The 14,191-nt window shown below is 40.5% G+C and overlaps 1 protein-coding gene and 1 long non-coding RNA gene across 9 annotated transcripts in view; one reads left to right on the top strand and one right to left on the bottom strand.

Annotated features, from left to right (window-relative positions):
• Positions 1–14,191, bottom strand: part of LOC125282066 (focal adhesion kinase 1-like) — a 424,568-nt gene that overhangs the window by 236,389 nt on the left and 173,988 nt on the right. The gene's annotated exons all lie outside the window — the stretch shown is intronic.
• Positions 1–14,191, top strand: part of LOC125282090 (uncharacterized) — a 106,164-nt gene that overhangs the window by 61,125 nt on the left and 30,848 nt on the right. For 4 of the 8 annotated variants that reach the window (XR_008959666.1, XR_008959663.1, XR_008959665.1 and 1 more), the window contains exon 4: positions 5,488–14,152. This is a non-coding gene — a long non-coding RNA (uncharacterized LOC125282090). The remainder of the gene's footprint in view (positions 1–5,487; positions 14,153–14,191) is intronic. The other 4 variants (XR_008959662.1, XR_008959661.1, XR_008959659.1 and 1 more) reach the window with 3 other exon arrangements.

Here is a 14,191-nt window from a genome sequence, read left to right as displayed (position 1 = left end):
CTGCACCAACGATTAAACACACACACACACACACACACACACACACACACACACACGGGAATAAATTTAATGAAAGAGGCTTTAAGACCGGGACTCTGAAAACTATAAATACACTGATTTAAAGTCATGACACACACACAGAAAGTAAAGACATTCGATGTTTGTCGATTGGAAGAATTAATATTCTTAAAATGTCCATACTATCTAATCCACAGATTTAAGGCAATCCCTATCAAACACCAACAGCATTTTCCACCGAACCAGAACAGACCTAGAATCTGTATGGAATCGCAAAAAATCCTAAATATCCTGGAACATGGCTGGAAGTATCACAATTCCAAACTTTAATTTACGGTACAAACATGTAGTAATCAAAACAGTATGGTACTGGCACAAAAATAGACACACAGAGCGATAGGACAGAATAGGAAGCTCAGAAATAATTCCACAACTATATGGTCAATTAATCTTCAACAAAGGCCACAAAAGTATACAGTGGGGAAAATAAAGCCGCTTCAGCAGATGATCTTGGGGAAACTGGACAGCAACGTGCAGAAGAATGAAACTGGACCACTTTTTTTCCACCATAGACAAAAATTAAAAAGCTTAAGGACCTAAATATGAGTCCTGAAACCATAAAAATTTTAGAAGAGAACACAGATAATTTCTCTGACATCAGCTGTAACAACACTTTTCTAGATATGTGTATATGATCCTTTTAGTGTATTACTAAATTTGGTTTGCTAATATTTGTTGAGGATTTTTGTAAGTGTATATTAGGAATATTAGCCTGTAATGTTTTTCTTGCAGAATCCTTGTCTGGATCAGGTATCAGAAGAATTCCGGTTTTATAAAATGAGTTTGGAAGAATTCCCTCCTCCTTTATTTTTTGGAAGAATTTGAGTATTAATTCCTTTTTGAATATTTTGTAGAATTCACCCGTGAAACCATCTAGTCCTGGAGTTTTGTTTTTTTGGAGGTTTTCAATTACTGATTCAACCTGCTTACTAATAATCTGTTCAGATTTTCCATTTCATCAGGATTCAGTCTTAGCAAGTTGTATGTTTCTGGGAGTTTATCAATTTCCCTTAGGTTGTCCAATTTTTTGTATATAATTGTTCAGAGTAGTTTCTTATGATCTTTGGCATTTCTCTGGTATCACTCTTTGATTTTTTATATGAGTTCTATCTCTCCCTCTCTCTCTCTCCTTGTTTTTGGGGGTGGGGGAAATCTAGGTAAAGGCTTGTCAATTTTATTTTCAGAGAATCAGTTCTTAGTTTCGTTGGTATACTCCATTATCCTTTTAGTCCCGCTTCATTTTTCCCTGCTCTAATCTTTGTTATTTCTTTCCTTCTAATAACTTTGGCCTGATGTGTTCTCTTTCCAGTGCCTTAAGGGGTAAAGTTAGGTTGTTTGTTTGAGACTCCTCTAGTTTCTTGAGGTTTCATTTATTACTAGGCATATGTGGTGTTTTAAATCCATTTATGAAACAGAAATGAACACTACATTCAGTCATAAATTAAAACAAAACCTAAATATCTTTAGAGTTCAGTAATTCATCAGTTGTGTATAACACTCAGTGCTCATCACAAAACCCAAATATATCATGAGGTTTCATGTGTCCTCACACTTTTCTTTAAGCTTCTAAAGCATATTGTAGAATTTTTTATAAATTGTAAATTTTCTTTATGAGATATGTGAGTTTGCCTGTATTTTTTTAATCCGTTGCTTTTATTGAGTTTATGGAGATGACTATGACTAATTATCCACCCTTGTCTTTGTGCAAACAATGAAAACAAAGCAGTGTTTCTCAAACTTTGGTGTGCATTAGAATTGCCTGGAAGACTTGTTGATGCCAAAGGTAAATCCCACTGGATTCTGATTCAATAGTTCTCTCGAGGGCTAGAGTATTTGCATTTCTGACAAATGTGTAGGTAATGCTGCTGGCTTTGGGGCCATATTTTTGAGAACTGTGGAATTTGTCGAGCCTCTGGGACCTTAACTATCATCTAATAATTTTTTTTATTTTTCATACACATCATAAATAAACTATACTTTAAACTATATTATAGGCAGCTTGTGTTGAAAACATAGTGCGTTAGTACTGTTAGAATCAGAAAGGCAGTTTCTATCTAACTGAATTCTGACTACGACAAGTAAAGGGTATGGAGTCACAGGGTCAGAAGAGTTAGTGAATAAAGGATATTTGGCTGTGTTCCTAGAATATAGATGCTCCTTCCAAGTGTTCTGTATTATGGTAGCAATTGAAAACAGCAACGTGGGAGCTCGGTGACCTTGGGCTCAAACCGTTTGGATTAAGCTTGGGATTCCTAATATTTCAATGAGGTTGAACTAGATGACAGCAACTTTCAGCTACAACATGCAGCAGTGTTAACTACAGTGATTGTGTAGCACATGACATTCTCAGGACTTACAGCTGTGGTTTGTACCTTTGATCCCCTTCATTCAGTTTTCCCTCCCGTCACCCCGTGCCTCTGGTAACCATAAATCTGATCTCTTTTTCTATTTGTTTTTCTATTTGTTTTATGTTTTAGGGTCCACATATAAGTGAGATCATCTAGTATTTGTCTTTCTCTGCTGACTTATTTAGTATAATGTCCTCAAGGACCATCCGTGCGGTCTCAAGTGACAGGATTTCCTTATTTTTATGGCTGAGTAGTATTCCATTGGATATACAGACTACATTTTCTTTATCCATTACTCTGTTGATAGATACAGGTTGTTTCCATATCTTGGCTATTGTAAATAATGCTGCTATGAACATGGGGGTGGCAATACTTCTTCAACAGGCTAACTTCTTTTTTTTCAACATGTTAATCTTATTTTGTTCAGCTATGTAACCAGAAGTGGAATTGCGGGATCCTTTGGTTATTTTATTTTTTATTTTTTTTAAAGATTTTATTTATTTATTTGACAGAGATGGAGACAGCCAGTGAGAGAGGGAACACAAGCAGGGGGAGTGGGAGAGGAAGAAGCAGGCTCATAGCGGAGGAGCCTGATGTGGGGCTCGATCCTATAACGCTGGGATCACGCCCTGAGCCGAAGGCAGACGCTTAACCGCTGTGCCACCCAGGCGCCCCTGGTTATTTTATTTTAATATTTGAAGAAAGTTCATAGTTTTTTCCATACTGGCTATGCCAATTTATATTCCCACCAACAGTGCACAGGAGTTCCCTTTTTTCTACACCTTCATCAACATTTGTTATCTTTTGTCATTTTGATAATAATCATTCTAACAAGAATATCTCGTGGTTTTTGTGGTTTTGATTTGTATCTTCGTAAAGATTAGATGTTGAACACCTTTTTTTTTTTTTTTTAAAGATTTTATTTATTTATTTGACAGAGATAGAGACAGCCAGCGAGAGAGGGAACACAAGCAGGGGGAGTGGGAGAGGAAGAAGCAGGCTCATAGCAGAGGAGCCTGATGTGGGGCTCGATCCCATAACGCCGGGATCACGCCCTGAGCCGAAGGCAGACGCTTAACCACTGTGCCACCCAGGCGCCCCTGAACACCTTTTTTATGTGCTGGTTGTCCATTTGTCTTCTCTGGAGAAATGTCTATTTAGGTCCTTGGTCCTTTCTTTAGTTGGTTTCTTTTTTCTTTTATATTCTTTACTTTCTTTTCTTTCTTTCTTTTTTTTGCATACAACTGAGTTGTATGAATTATGTATATATTTTAGGTATTAATTTCTCTTCAGATACATGATTTGCAAATATTTTCCCATTCCATATGTTGCATTTTCATTTTGTTGATTATTTCTTTCACTGTGAAGAGGCTCTTGAGTGTAGTACCACTTTTTTTTTTTTATTTTGTTGCTTGTGCTTGTGGTGTTATTTTTAAAATATACTTACCAAGACCAATGTCAAGTCGTTTATTCTCTATGTTTTCTTGTAGGAATTTTATGATTTCAGGTCTTCCCTGTAAGTCTTTTATTTGTTTTGAGTAAATTTTTGTGGATGATGTAAGATAGGGGTCCAGTTTTGTTCTTTGACATGTGAATATCCACTTCTCCCAGCATCATTTACTGAAGAAGCTGTTTTATTTTTCTCCATTGAGAATGCCTCCCTTCTCAAAAACCGTATGTGTCTGGTTTATTTCTGGGCTCTCTCTTGTGTTCATTAGTCTATGTGTCTGTTTTTATGCCACTACCATAAGATTTTGATTTACTATAGCTTTATAATACAGTTGAAATCAGGCAGTGTGATGCCTCCAGCTTTATTCTTTCTAGAGATTGTTTTGGTTATCCAAAGTCTTTCATTGTTTCATTCAAATTTTAGGATTTTTTTTTCTTACTGCAAAAAAAGTCATTGGAATCTTGATAGGAAATTCATTGAGTCTATTGGTGGCTTGGGTAATTAACATTATTTCTTGCAATTCATAAACATGCAATACCATTCAATTCATTGGTGGGTTTCTTTTTTTGTATCTGTCATCAATGTCTTGTTTTCCGTGAAGAGATCTTTCACCTCCATGCTCAAGTTTATTTCTAAGTATTTTGTTGTTTTTCTCCCTAACATAAATGTTCTTTGTATCTTTTCCCTTATATCTTTTTCAGGTAGTTTGTTGTTGGTGTATAGGAATGCTACTGCTAGGTGTACATTTATTTTCTATCCTACAACTTTACTGAATTCATTGATTAGACCTAACAGGGTTGTTTTTATAGTCTTTAGGATTTCTATATGTCACCTGCAAATAGAGACAGTTTTAACTTCTCCCTTCCCAATTTTTATGCCTATGATTTCTTTGTCTTGTCTGATGGTTCTGCTAGGACTTCGAGTACTGTATTGAATAGGAGTGTTGAGAGTGGGCACCCTTGTCTTGTTCCCCATCTTACATGACAAATTTTCAGTCTTTCACCAATGAGTATGATGTTAGCTGTGGGTTTGCCGTATGTGGCCTTTATTGTGTTGAGGTACGTTTCTTCACGATCCAATTTGTTGAGGGTTTTTATCATGAATGCATGTTGTACTTTGTCAAATGCATGTCAAATGCTTTTTCTGTATCTATTGAGATATTCATATGATTTTTATCTTTCATTCTATTAAAGTGATGTGTCACACAGTGATTGATTTGCATATGTTGAACCATCCTTACACCCCCTGGACAAATCCCAGTTGATCGTGGTATATGGTCCTTTAAGATGCTGCTGAATTCAGTCTGTTAATACTTAAAGAGAATTTTTTCATCTATATTCATCGGGGACACCAGTATATAATTTTCTTTTCTTGTAGTCTTTTTATTTGGTTTTGGTATCATGGTGATACTGGCCTCTTAAAATGTGTTTGTGTGTATTCCTCTTATGTTGATATTTTTGGAAGAGTTTAAGTAGTACAGGTGTTAATTCTTCCCTTACGGCAGGTCTAGTAGTGAGGAACTCATTTAGCTTTTCTTTGTTTGGAAAAGTCTTTGTCTCTCCTTTATTTCTGAAGGACAGCTTTTCCAAATAAAGCATTCTTGGCTGACAGGTTTTTTTCCAAGTGGAGATGTTTTGACCTGGAAGTTTCATTGAAGAAAGGTGACTGTGATCTTGCTGCCCTAGGCCAGAGTTTTCTGCACAGCCGTATTTCCTCTGACCCTCTAAGGAGGCATGGAAATCTGCCAGGGAACAAAGCCACACAGACAACCTCCTCACGTTAAACCCAACCCCCTGACAAGTGGTGGTGAAAGGCCAAACAGGCAGAGCAGCCTGAACAGCCGAGCAGCAGGCCCCTCCCCCAGAAGACAGACCGGAAGAACAGGTAAGTGACACGCTTATTTCCTACAGGACTGCAAAACTCCAGCGCCAGGGGAAACTAATATATTGAGGTCCAGGTGTTCCCTCAAGACTCATTTATACTTCAAGCTAAAATTTTACATTTATTTAATTTTTTTTACCTTGTTACCATCTCAAATACTCTTATTTCCCAATTTATGATTTGAAGTGGGTTTTTATATTTTCATATCTACCTTTTATACTTTTTATACCTCATACCAATCCTTTTCACACTACTCCATTTTGTTATGTATGTGAAATGTATATGTTATATATATAAGTTCCAGATTGTTTGCAATTTTGGGACATGGTGTCTTCTAAGACAGAGACCAAAAATCAATCAGGAACAGACAGATCACCCTGCCTTGTCCACCCTGAGTGCTTATAGTCTCTCTGCCCCACTGTAATGACTGTTTAGGATAATCGTGGCTTTGTTTGGGTATCTGTGGTAGCTTCCGACCACTTGGAGTATTTTCTAGAGTGCGTCTTCCTTGGTTTGTGGTTGATATTTTGGACTCTGTGTATTCGCTCAACCATCCCTCAATAGAATGACTAGAAGGAGAACTCTCAACAAAGAAAAGAACCGGAGACCATGTCCTCTGCCACAGAACTAATGATAAGGATATAAGCATGATGTCAGAGGTAGCATTCAGGATAGCAATCATAAAATCAATAGCTAGGGTAGGAAAAAGCATTAATGACAATATGTAATATATAAGGGCAGAAATGAGATCTAATCAGGCTGAATTGGACGCTCTAACAGCCAGGGTCAATGAGGCAGAAAAGATAATAAGTGATCTAGAAGATGGGCTGATGGAAAGGAAGGAAATTGAAGAAAATAGAGAAAAACAACCCACAACACATGAAGAGAGACTTAGAGAATTTAATGGTACATTGGAAAGAACCAATATCAGGATCATTAGGACAAAGAAGGGGGGCTGGAAGGTATATTTGATCAAATCATGGCTGAGAACTTCCCAAATCTGGGGAAAGAAACATGCATTCACGTCCAAGAGGCAGAGAGGACTCCTCCTCAAATCAATAAAAATAGATCAACACCACGACATATAATAGTGAAGCTTGCAAATCCTAAAACCAAGGAAGCTATGCAGAGAGTAGCTAGAGGGAAGGGATTTCTTACATACGGAGGGAGGAACATCAGAATAACATCAGACCTGTCCACAGAAACCTGGCAGGCCAGAAAGGGCTGGCAGGGTATATTCAGGGTAATAAATGAGAAGAAAATGGAGCCGAGTACCTTATTTAGCAATGCTATCATTCAGAATGGAAGGAGAGATAAAGAGTTTCCAGGATAGACAAACTGAAAGAACATATGACCACCAAGCCATCCCTACAAGAAATATTAAGGGCGATACTGCAGGCGGACAGATCCCGAGGGTAACAGACCAGAAAGTAACACAGACAATCTACAGAAACAGGGATTTTAAATACAATGGCACTAAATTCATAGCTTTCAATACATATTCTGAATGTAAATGCTCTGAATGTTCCAATAAGAAGACAAACAGTACAAGATTGGATTTTAAAAGTAAGACCTATCCGTATGTTGTCTACAATAGACTCGGTTTGAACCTAAAGCCCCTCCAGATTGAAAGTGAAGGGATGAAGAACAATTTACCACACTAATGCACCTCAAAAGAAAGCTGGGGTAGCAATCTTCATATCAAACAGATTAGATTTTAAACTAACGGCTGTAGTAAGAGATGTAGGGGGACACCGTATCATACTTAAAGGGCCTATCCAGCAAGAAGACTAAAAATTATAAATTTCTATGCTTCCAATGTGGGAGCAGCCAATTCTATAAACCAATTAATAACCAAAGTAAAAAAAAAACTTATCTATAAAATACGTTAATGGTAGGAGACTTCACCACTTCACTCACAACAATGGACAGATCATCTAAGCAGAAGATCAAAATAGAAACAACTTAAAAGACATTATCACTGAGGTAAAAACACAGTCCACAAGACGGGAAACCGTAGTGCAAACCATGTGTCTGAAAGGGGCTCAATATCCGGAATATACAGAGAACACATAAACTCAGCAACAAAAACCAAACCAAATGTAATGTGTCAATGTGCAAAAAAATGTGAATACACAATCCTCAAAGACACGCACATGAAAAGGAATTTGAAAAGATACTTGACATCACTAATTTTTAGGGAAATCCACATTTTATTTTATTTACTTATTTTAAAAAATATTTATTCGACAGAGAGAGACAGCGAGAGAGGGAACACAAGCAAGGGGAGTGTGAGAGGGAGAAGCAGGCTTCCCACTGAGCAGGGAGCCTGATGCGGGGCTTGATCCCAGGACCCTGGGATCATGATCTGAGCCGAAGGCAGATGCTTAATGGCTAAGCCACCCAGATGCCCCAGAAATCCACATTTAAAAAAGCAATGAAATACCATTTTTCATCAAGATGACTCTTCCACACACACACAAAAAGAATTAGAAGAAAAGAAAAGAACAAGTGTTGGCAAAGATATGGAGAAATTGAAACCTTGTTCATTGTGTGTGGTAGGAATATTTGAGCATAGTTGTGAAATCAGTATGGTAGTTCTTAAAAAAAATTAAAATTAGACTTACCCTGTGTTCCAGTAATTCTACTTTTGGGGTATATACCCAAATTAATTGACACCATGGTCTTGAAGATCTGTCTGAACATACATTTTCATGCCATCATTAGTCATAATAACTAAACCATGAAAACAATCCACTATCTGTCCAAGGAGAAACAGATGTTGTTTATACACACGATGGAATAAGAATGAATAATATCTCAGAAGAGGAAGAAAACACTGACATAGGCCACAACATGGGTGAACTTTTACATTAAGTGCATTCATAAAAATGCAAGCTTTGACTCCACTTTTGGGACCTACCCAAAGTAGATTCATAAAGACAGAAAGTAGAATGGTGTTTGCCAAGGGCTGGAATGAGGCAGTAATGGTAAGTTTCTGATTCATGGTGTAGAGTTTTAGTTTCACAAGATGAAATGAGATGTGAAGTTGGGTTAGACGGAGGTTGTAGAAAGGGTACTAATGCATTTAATACATTTAAAATGTATTCCATGAACTTAATGTACTTAATGAAATATAAACCTATAAATGGTAGATTTGTAGACGGTAGATGGTAGATTTTTGATTATGTGTATTGTACGTCAATAAAAATATTTTTTCTTTAAAAACTGCAAATACAGAGAAATGAACACAGGACAATTTAGTCTTGCCATTTTGGTGCTGCTATTTTGTCTCACCCATTTTCCTGGAGACAACTTTGATCCAACAAAATGTTCTCATTCTGTGCCCACTTAAAAGCTTAAAATCAGAATCTTCCAAAACATGAAAATTTTTTCAAAACGGTATTTTCAGAGTTAATTTAATAAGACATTTTATTCCTTGATCAATTTTTAAAAATGTAGCACAATTTAAAATTCTATTTTATCTACTTTAACTTTAATTCACTGATTTTAAAAATCAGAATCAATTTTTTATGCAAATGGCTTGGATTTTTTATCCATATCATAGTCTACTGACTGGGTTCTGCTGTTTTACATTTTGCTTATGTGTCATTATTTTTACCAAGTCAACTTTCCTGATGCCCATTATGAATATTAAAATATTTTTTGCCCAGTTTTATTGATATAATTGATCACTGTATATAATTGACACACTGTGTATGTGTAAGCTATTATGTGATAAGAACTCTCAGAATTTACTCTCTTAACACCTCTCAAACCATAGAGCGGTATCAACTGCAGTCATCATGTTGTACTGTAAATCCCTGTTATTTATCTTAAAACTGGAAGTTTGTACCTTTTCACCATTCACTCAATCCCTGCCCCCACCCTCCCCTCTGTTTCTTGTTACTTTAATCTGATCTGTTCTTCTGAATTAGTTTTCCGCTTTTTCTTTTCTTTGTTTTAGATTCCACATAAAAGGGAAAAATGTCTATGTATCTATCATCTATATAGTATCTATCTCCCTATATATATCTATACCTACACATGTATAGTGTTTGCCTTTCTCTGTCTCACTTGTTTCACTTGGCATAATGCCTCTAAGTCCAAAACTGTTATCACACTTAGCAGGATTTCCTTTTCTTATGGCTGATTAATATTCCATTATGTAGGTAACACTTCTTTATCCATTCACCACTAATGGGCACTGATGTTTTCCTTGTCTCAGCTATGGTAAATAAAGCTTCTTGCACATGGAAGTGCAGGTATTTCTTAGACATATTCCTTTGTTTTCTATGGAATGTTCCCAGACGTGGAGCTGCTGGACATACGGTGGTTCTGTGTTCAGCGTTTTGAGGACGCTCCATACTGTTTTGCACAGTGCCGGCGCCAGTGCGCATAGGCTCCTTTGCTCCACAGCCTCACCAGCATTTTCTCTTGTCGTTGTTATGACAGCTGCTCCAATTGATGTGATAGGTCATTGCGCTTTGGGCTTGCGCATACCTGCTTATCATTTGTTTATGTTCTCTGGGAAAGTGCCAGAGCACTGAACACTGTCTCTGGGGTCCAGGGGCAAGACCAGTCTCCATTAGACCTTCAGGGTCCTCGTTTGGACATACAAGGGTGGGTGCAGAATCACTCTTCTGGCTGAGGTGAGGGTGCTGGAATAGTAAAGAGGACACCATGGGAGTGGACAGAAAAAGGAGGAAAGGGAGGTTTCTGTGGTCCCTTATTCTGCTCTTGGAGCCTGGAGATCCTGCTCCTTTGCCACTCTGACTCTGGAAAGCCACTGCCTTGAGGACACCCAAATGAAAGCACCCCTTTTTTTGGTGGTGTGCCTGCCTGGGGCTGTACCACTAGAGACAGAGAACGTGATGCAGGGTGCTTCCTTGTCCATGGTGCCTCATCAGTTCTGCTGGAGATACTGGAGAAGGAAGAGTCAGGCAGAGGCCATTGTGGTTGTCCCCTTGCCCAGAAACAGCTCGAAACTTTTAGTTGCGCTTCTCCCTACAGTCTAGCTTGTTAAAAGGGGAGGTGGGCTCCAAGATCTTCTCAGTTATTCATTCAGTAACTATACACTAAGCACTCCCCTATGCCAGGTACCTTGGTGGACCCATGAGGAGAGCTGAAAATACCAAGAGCTCCCTGCTTTTAGGGGCTCACGGTCTAGAGATGGACAAAGCACAAACCAAAGACGTGAAAGAAAAGAGCAAGTGCTATATACGACGACTGAAGTGTGTAATGAAGGAAGGCTGGGAAGTCATTGGATAGGAAAATATGAAAGGCCTCACTGAGGGTGACATTGCTGAAAACAGATTGACAAAAGGGAGCTAGACCTGCACAAGTCTGTGTGCGGTGTGTCAGAAAGAAGGGACCGCTGTTGCAGACACTCAACTAACAGAGCTGGTTTGGCCAGAGGAGGTGAAAAAGGCAGCCCTCGTGGCTGGAGGGACACTAGGAGGAGAGCAGAGGGGAGGGAGGAAGGCAGGGAGAGGTGCTGAGGCCTGGGAGACTGTTACTTATCTATTGTTCCTATGTTACTGCCTTGCCCCAGTAGCCTGAATCTTAAAATGTATATATTTAATTTCTCACAGTTTTTGTGGGTGAGGAGTCCAGGCACAAATAAGCATAGTTCCCCAGGCTCAAGGTGTGTCAGAGGCTGTAGCAGTGACTGAGGCTAGACTGGCAGAGGATTTTCTCCCACGTTGGCTCACATGATTCGGGAAGCTGTTTGGACTCAGAGTCTGAGTTCCTGTGTGTCTTCTGGCCTTGGCACAGGCCAAGTTCTCTGCCATGTGTGCTTCTACACATGGCAGCTCAAAATATCTGTGCTCGATTTTTGGTTCAGAGATCAAGAAGAAAAAGGGAAAGGGAGTGAGACGCAGAGCACAAGAAAAGTAACTAGGAAGTTAGAAACTCTTTGCAATTGAAACTTAGACATCACATTTCATCACATTGGCTGCATCCTATTGGTCAGAAGCCAGTAACTAACCACCTAATGGGTAGAGAGTGATGCCTATACCACAAGTCTGGATCGGTGGGAGCCACTGTGAAGGCTGCTCCGCTCATAGACAAAAATGAGGCAACTGGGGCGCCTGGGTAGCGCAGTCGTTAAGCGTCTGCCTTCGGCTCAGGGCGTGATCCTGGCGTTATGGGATCGAGCCCCACATCAGGCTCCTCCGCTAAGAGCCTGCTTCTTCCTCTCCCACTCCCCCTGCTTGTGTTCCCTCTCTCGCTGGCTGTCTTTCTCTGTCAAATAAATAAATAAATAAAATCTTCAAAAAAATTTTTTTAAAAATGAGGCAACTGGGTCTCATTCTAATTATAATGGGAAACAATTGAACAGTTTAACTACAGAGGATAGCAATATCTGCTTCTTCGTTCATTTCCACCCCATCATAGTGCCCACATTTACACAAGGCCAAGTGGGAAAGTGTTCCAATATTACATTGTTGGAACCCAGGCCTCTGTTGAGCGGCCCTCCATGCCAAGTCCCACCCCTTCTTGTAATTCTTCCATCCTGAAAATTGTGCTTCAGATACACAGGGGACCACCCCACCCATGTTATATTATCCACATACACCTGATGATGTCTCTAAGAAGTGGATTCTAGCCTGATCCCCACTAAGCAGCTTGGGAAAGTGGGGAATATGTGAGAGACACAATGATTTAGGACACAGAACTGGGAAAACAAAAAAGGTCTGAATTCAGCTCTGTCTCCTGAAACCTCAGACCCTGGTTACATTTCCAGAGAGTGGTGGCTATGGCATTTTTGGCTCATTGTGTACAGTTAAGGAGATGACATGGGGGAGAAAAGTAAACAGTTCGTTGCCAAGAGACGGCAGAGGCCAAGGTACTGGAATCTTGAAGAAGCGACCTCACTTCCTTGGTGATAGGCCCCAATTGAACTTAGAACTCTGGTAACCAGGCACATCCATTCAAAGAAAGCCTGCTTTCCAGCTCACTTGACTCGAGACGTTCAAGAGAACAAGATGTTCTGTTGCTGTATTCCTACTTTCAGGGGCTTTGGGCCCAAGAAAGTCCAGAGTGAGAGACTTTTATGTCACTGTAGACATTAGCTCAGCCTTCTTCTCTGAAGCTTCTGGTTATGTGGCAGGAGACACCAATAGGTAACACAAGGCAGCTCAGGGCAGCCCACTGGAGAGCAGGCAACAACAGTGATCCTACTTCAGCAGGCCCACACCTCTTGCCCCTCACTAAGTGTGTGTGTGTATGTGTATGTGTGTGTAGAGGAGGGGGCAGAGGAAGGATGCCCTTCCTGGGCAGAAGCAAGGTGCCAGGTGTTGGAACCTGGCCCATCTTTCATGTTCACACCCCAGGTCATAGCAGGCAGGATGAGAAGCTGAGTGCTGGGGACCAAGCTCAACCACCTGTATGTTAATCATGAGCCCTAAGGTTTCATCTGGCTTCCTCTTTGTTGGATGTCTTTTCTGGTACTCCTCTTAGCCTTAACTGGAGAACACGATTTCTAATGGGGCTGGCCCCTTGTGGCAATGTCCCGTGAGGCCACTAATGTCTCCTGGCCCCATATATATGGGGCACTGTATTTTCGGAGCTGCACCCAGGAGATCATTGATGAGCTGGTCTGTGACTTCAACTATTCCAACTTCCTAGACAAGTGTCAGGTGCACCAGACCACCCAGGATCAGTGCTGCCTGAGGTGAGAATGGGAAGAGGGTTCTCCACACCCAGGGCCCCCACACAAATATGGGGGCAAACCTGTGGCCCTCCTATTCTCACATGATAGCTACAACCACAGGTTTATCTATCTGCCCTGTACTTAAGTACACATCAGATACCTAGTAGCTATCATGTGAGAATGTGCATCTGAGAGGGGAGTAGAACCAGAGGGATGAATAGTTGGAGGGGAAGAGTCCCCCTTGGGAGGAGCCACCTTGAACAGCAGCGTGGAGCTTGGAGTTCGTGAGGATGATCAGGATGCAAATGCCCTCCTTCCTTCCCTCGTCTCTATTTGCGCCTGGGCCATCCTGTCCTGGGCCCCTCAGTGAAAAGGAATAGAGTGAAATCCAGGGACTCCAACCAGGCTCAGGCCACATTCTCAGCTTTCTGAGCTCTAGCTCTGACCTGTGACCCCTATCTAGGACACTAGTCTTGCATGTGAAATAGCTGGGTGAACAAACCTCCCCCTGTTCTCTAGGAGCTGTTCAAGAAGCTGCTGCCCCATCAGTGCCTGGACTCCGTCTGGTCCAAGCGCAATAAGCCTGGCAATGAGCACCTGGCACCCACAGTCTGGGCCACTGTCGCCCAGTTCAACGGTGTGGCCAAGTGTGTCATCACCACCTGCCTTGGCAACCCAAGCATGACAGCCCGGGACAGGGCCATGGTGGTGGAGCACTGGATCAAGGTGGCCAAGGTATGCAACGGGAAGCCCAGCCGAGGTGCTCTCCTGAGT

The sequence above is a fragment of the Ursus arctos genome, unplaced genomic scaffold (genome assembly GCF_023065955.2).
Source record: "Ursus arctos isolate Adak ecotype North America unplaced genomic scaffold, UrsArc2.0 scaffold_16, whole genome shotgun sequence".
NCBI classification, from domain to species: domain Eukaryota; kingdom Metazoa; phylum Chordata; class Mammalia; order Carnivora; family Ursidae; genus Ursus; species Ursus arctos.
This window is presented reverse-complemented; position numbering and strand designations above follow the sequence as displayed.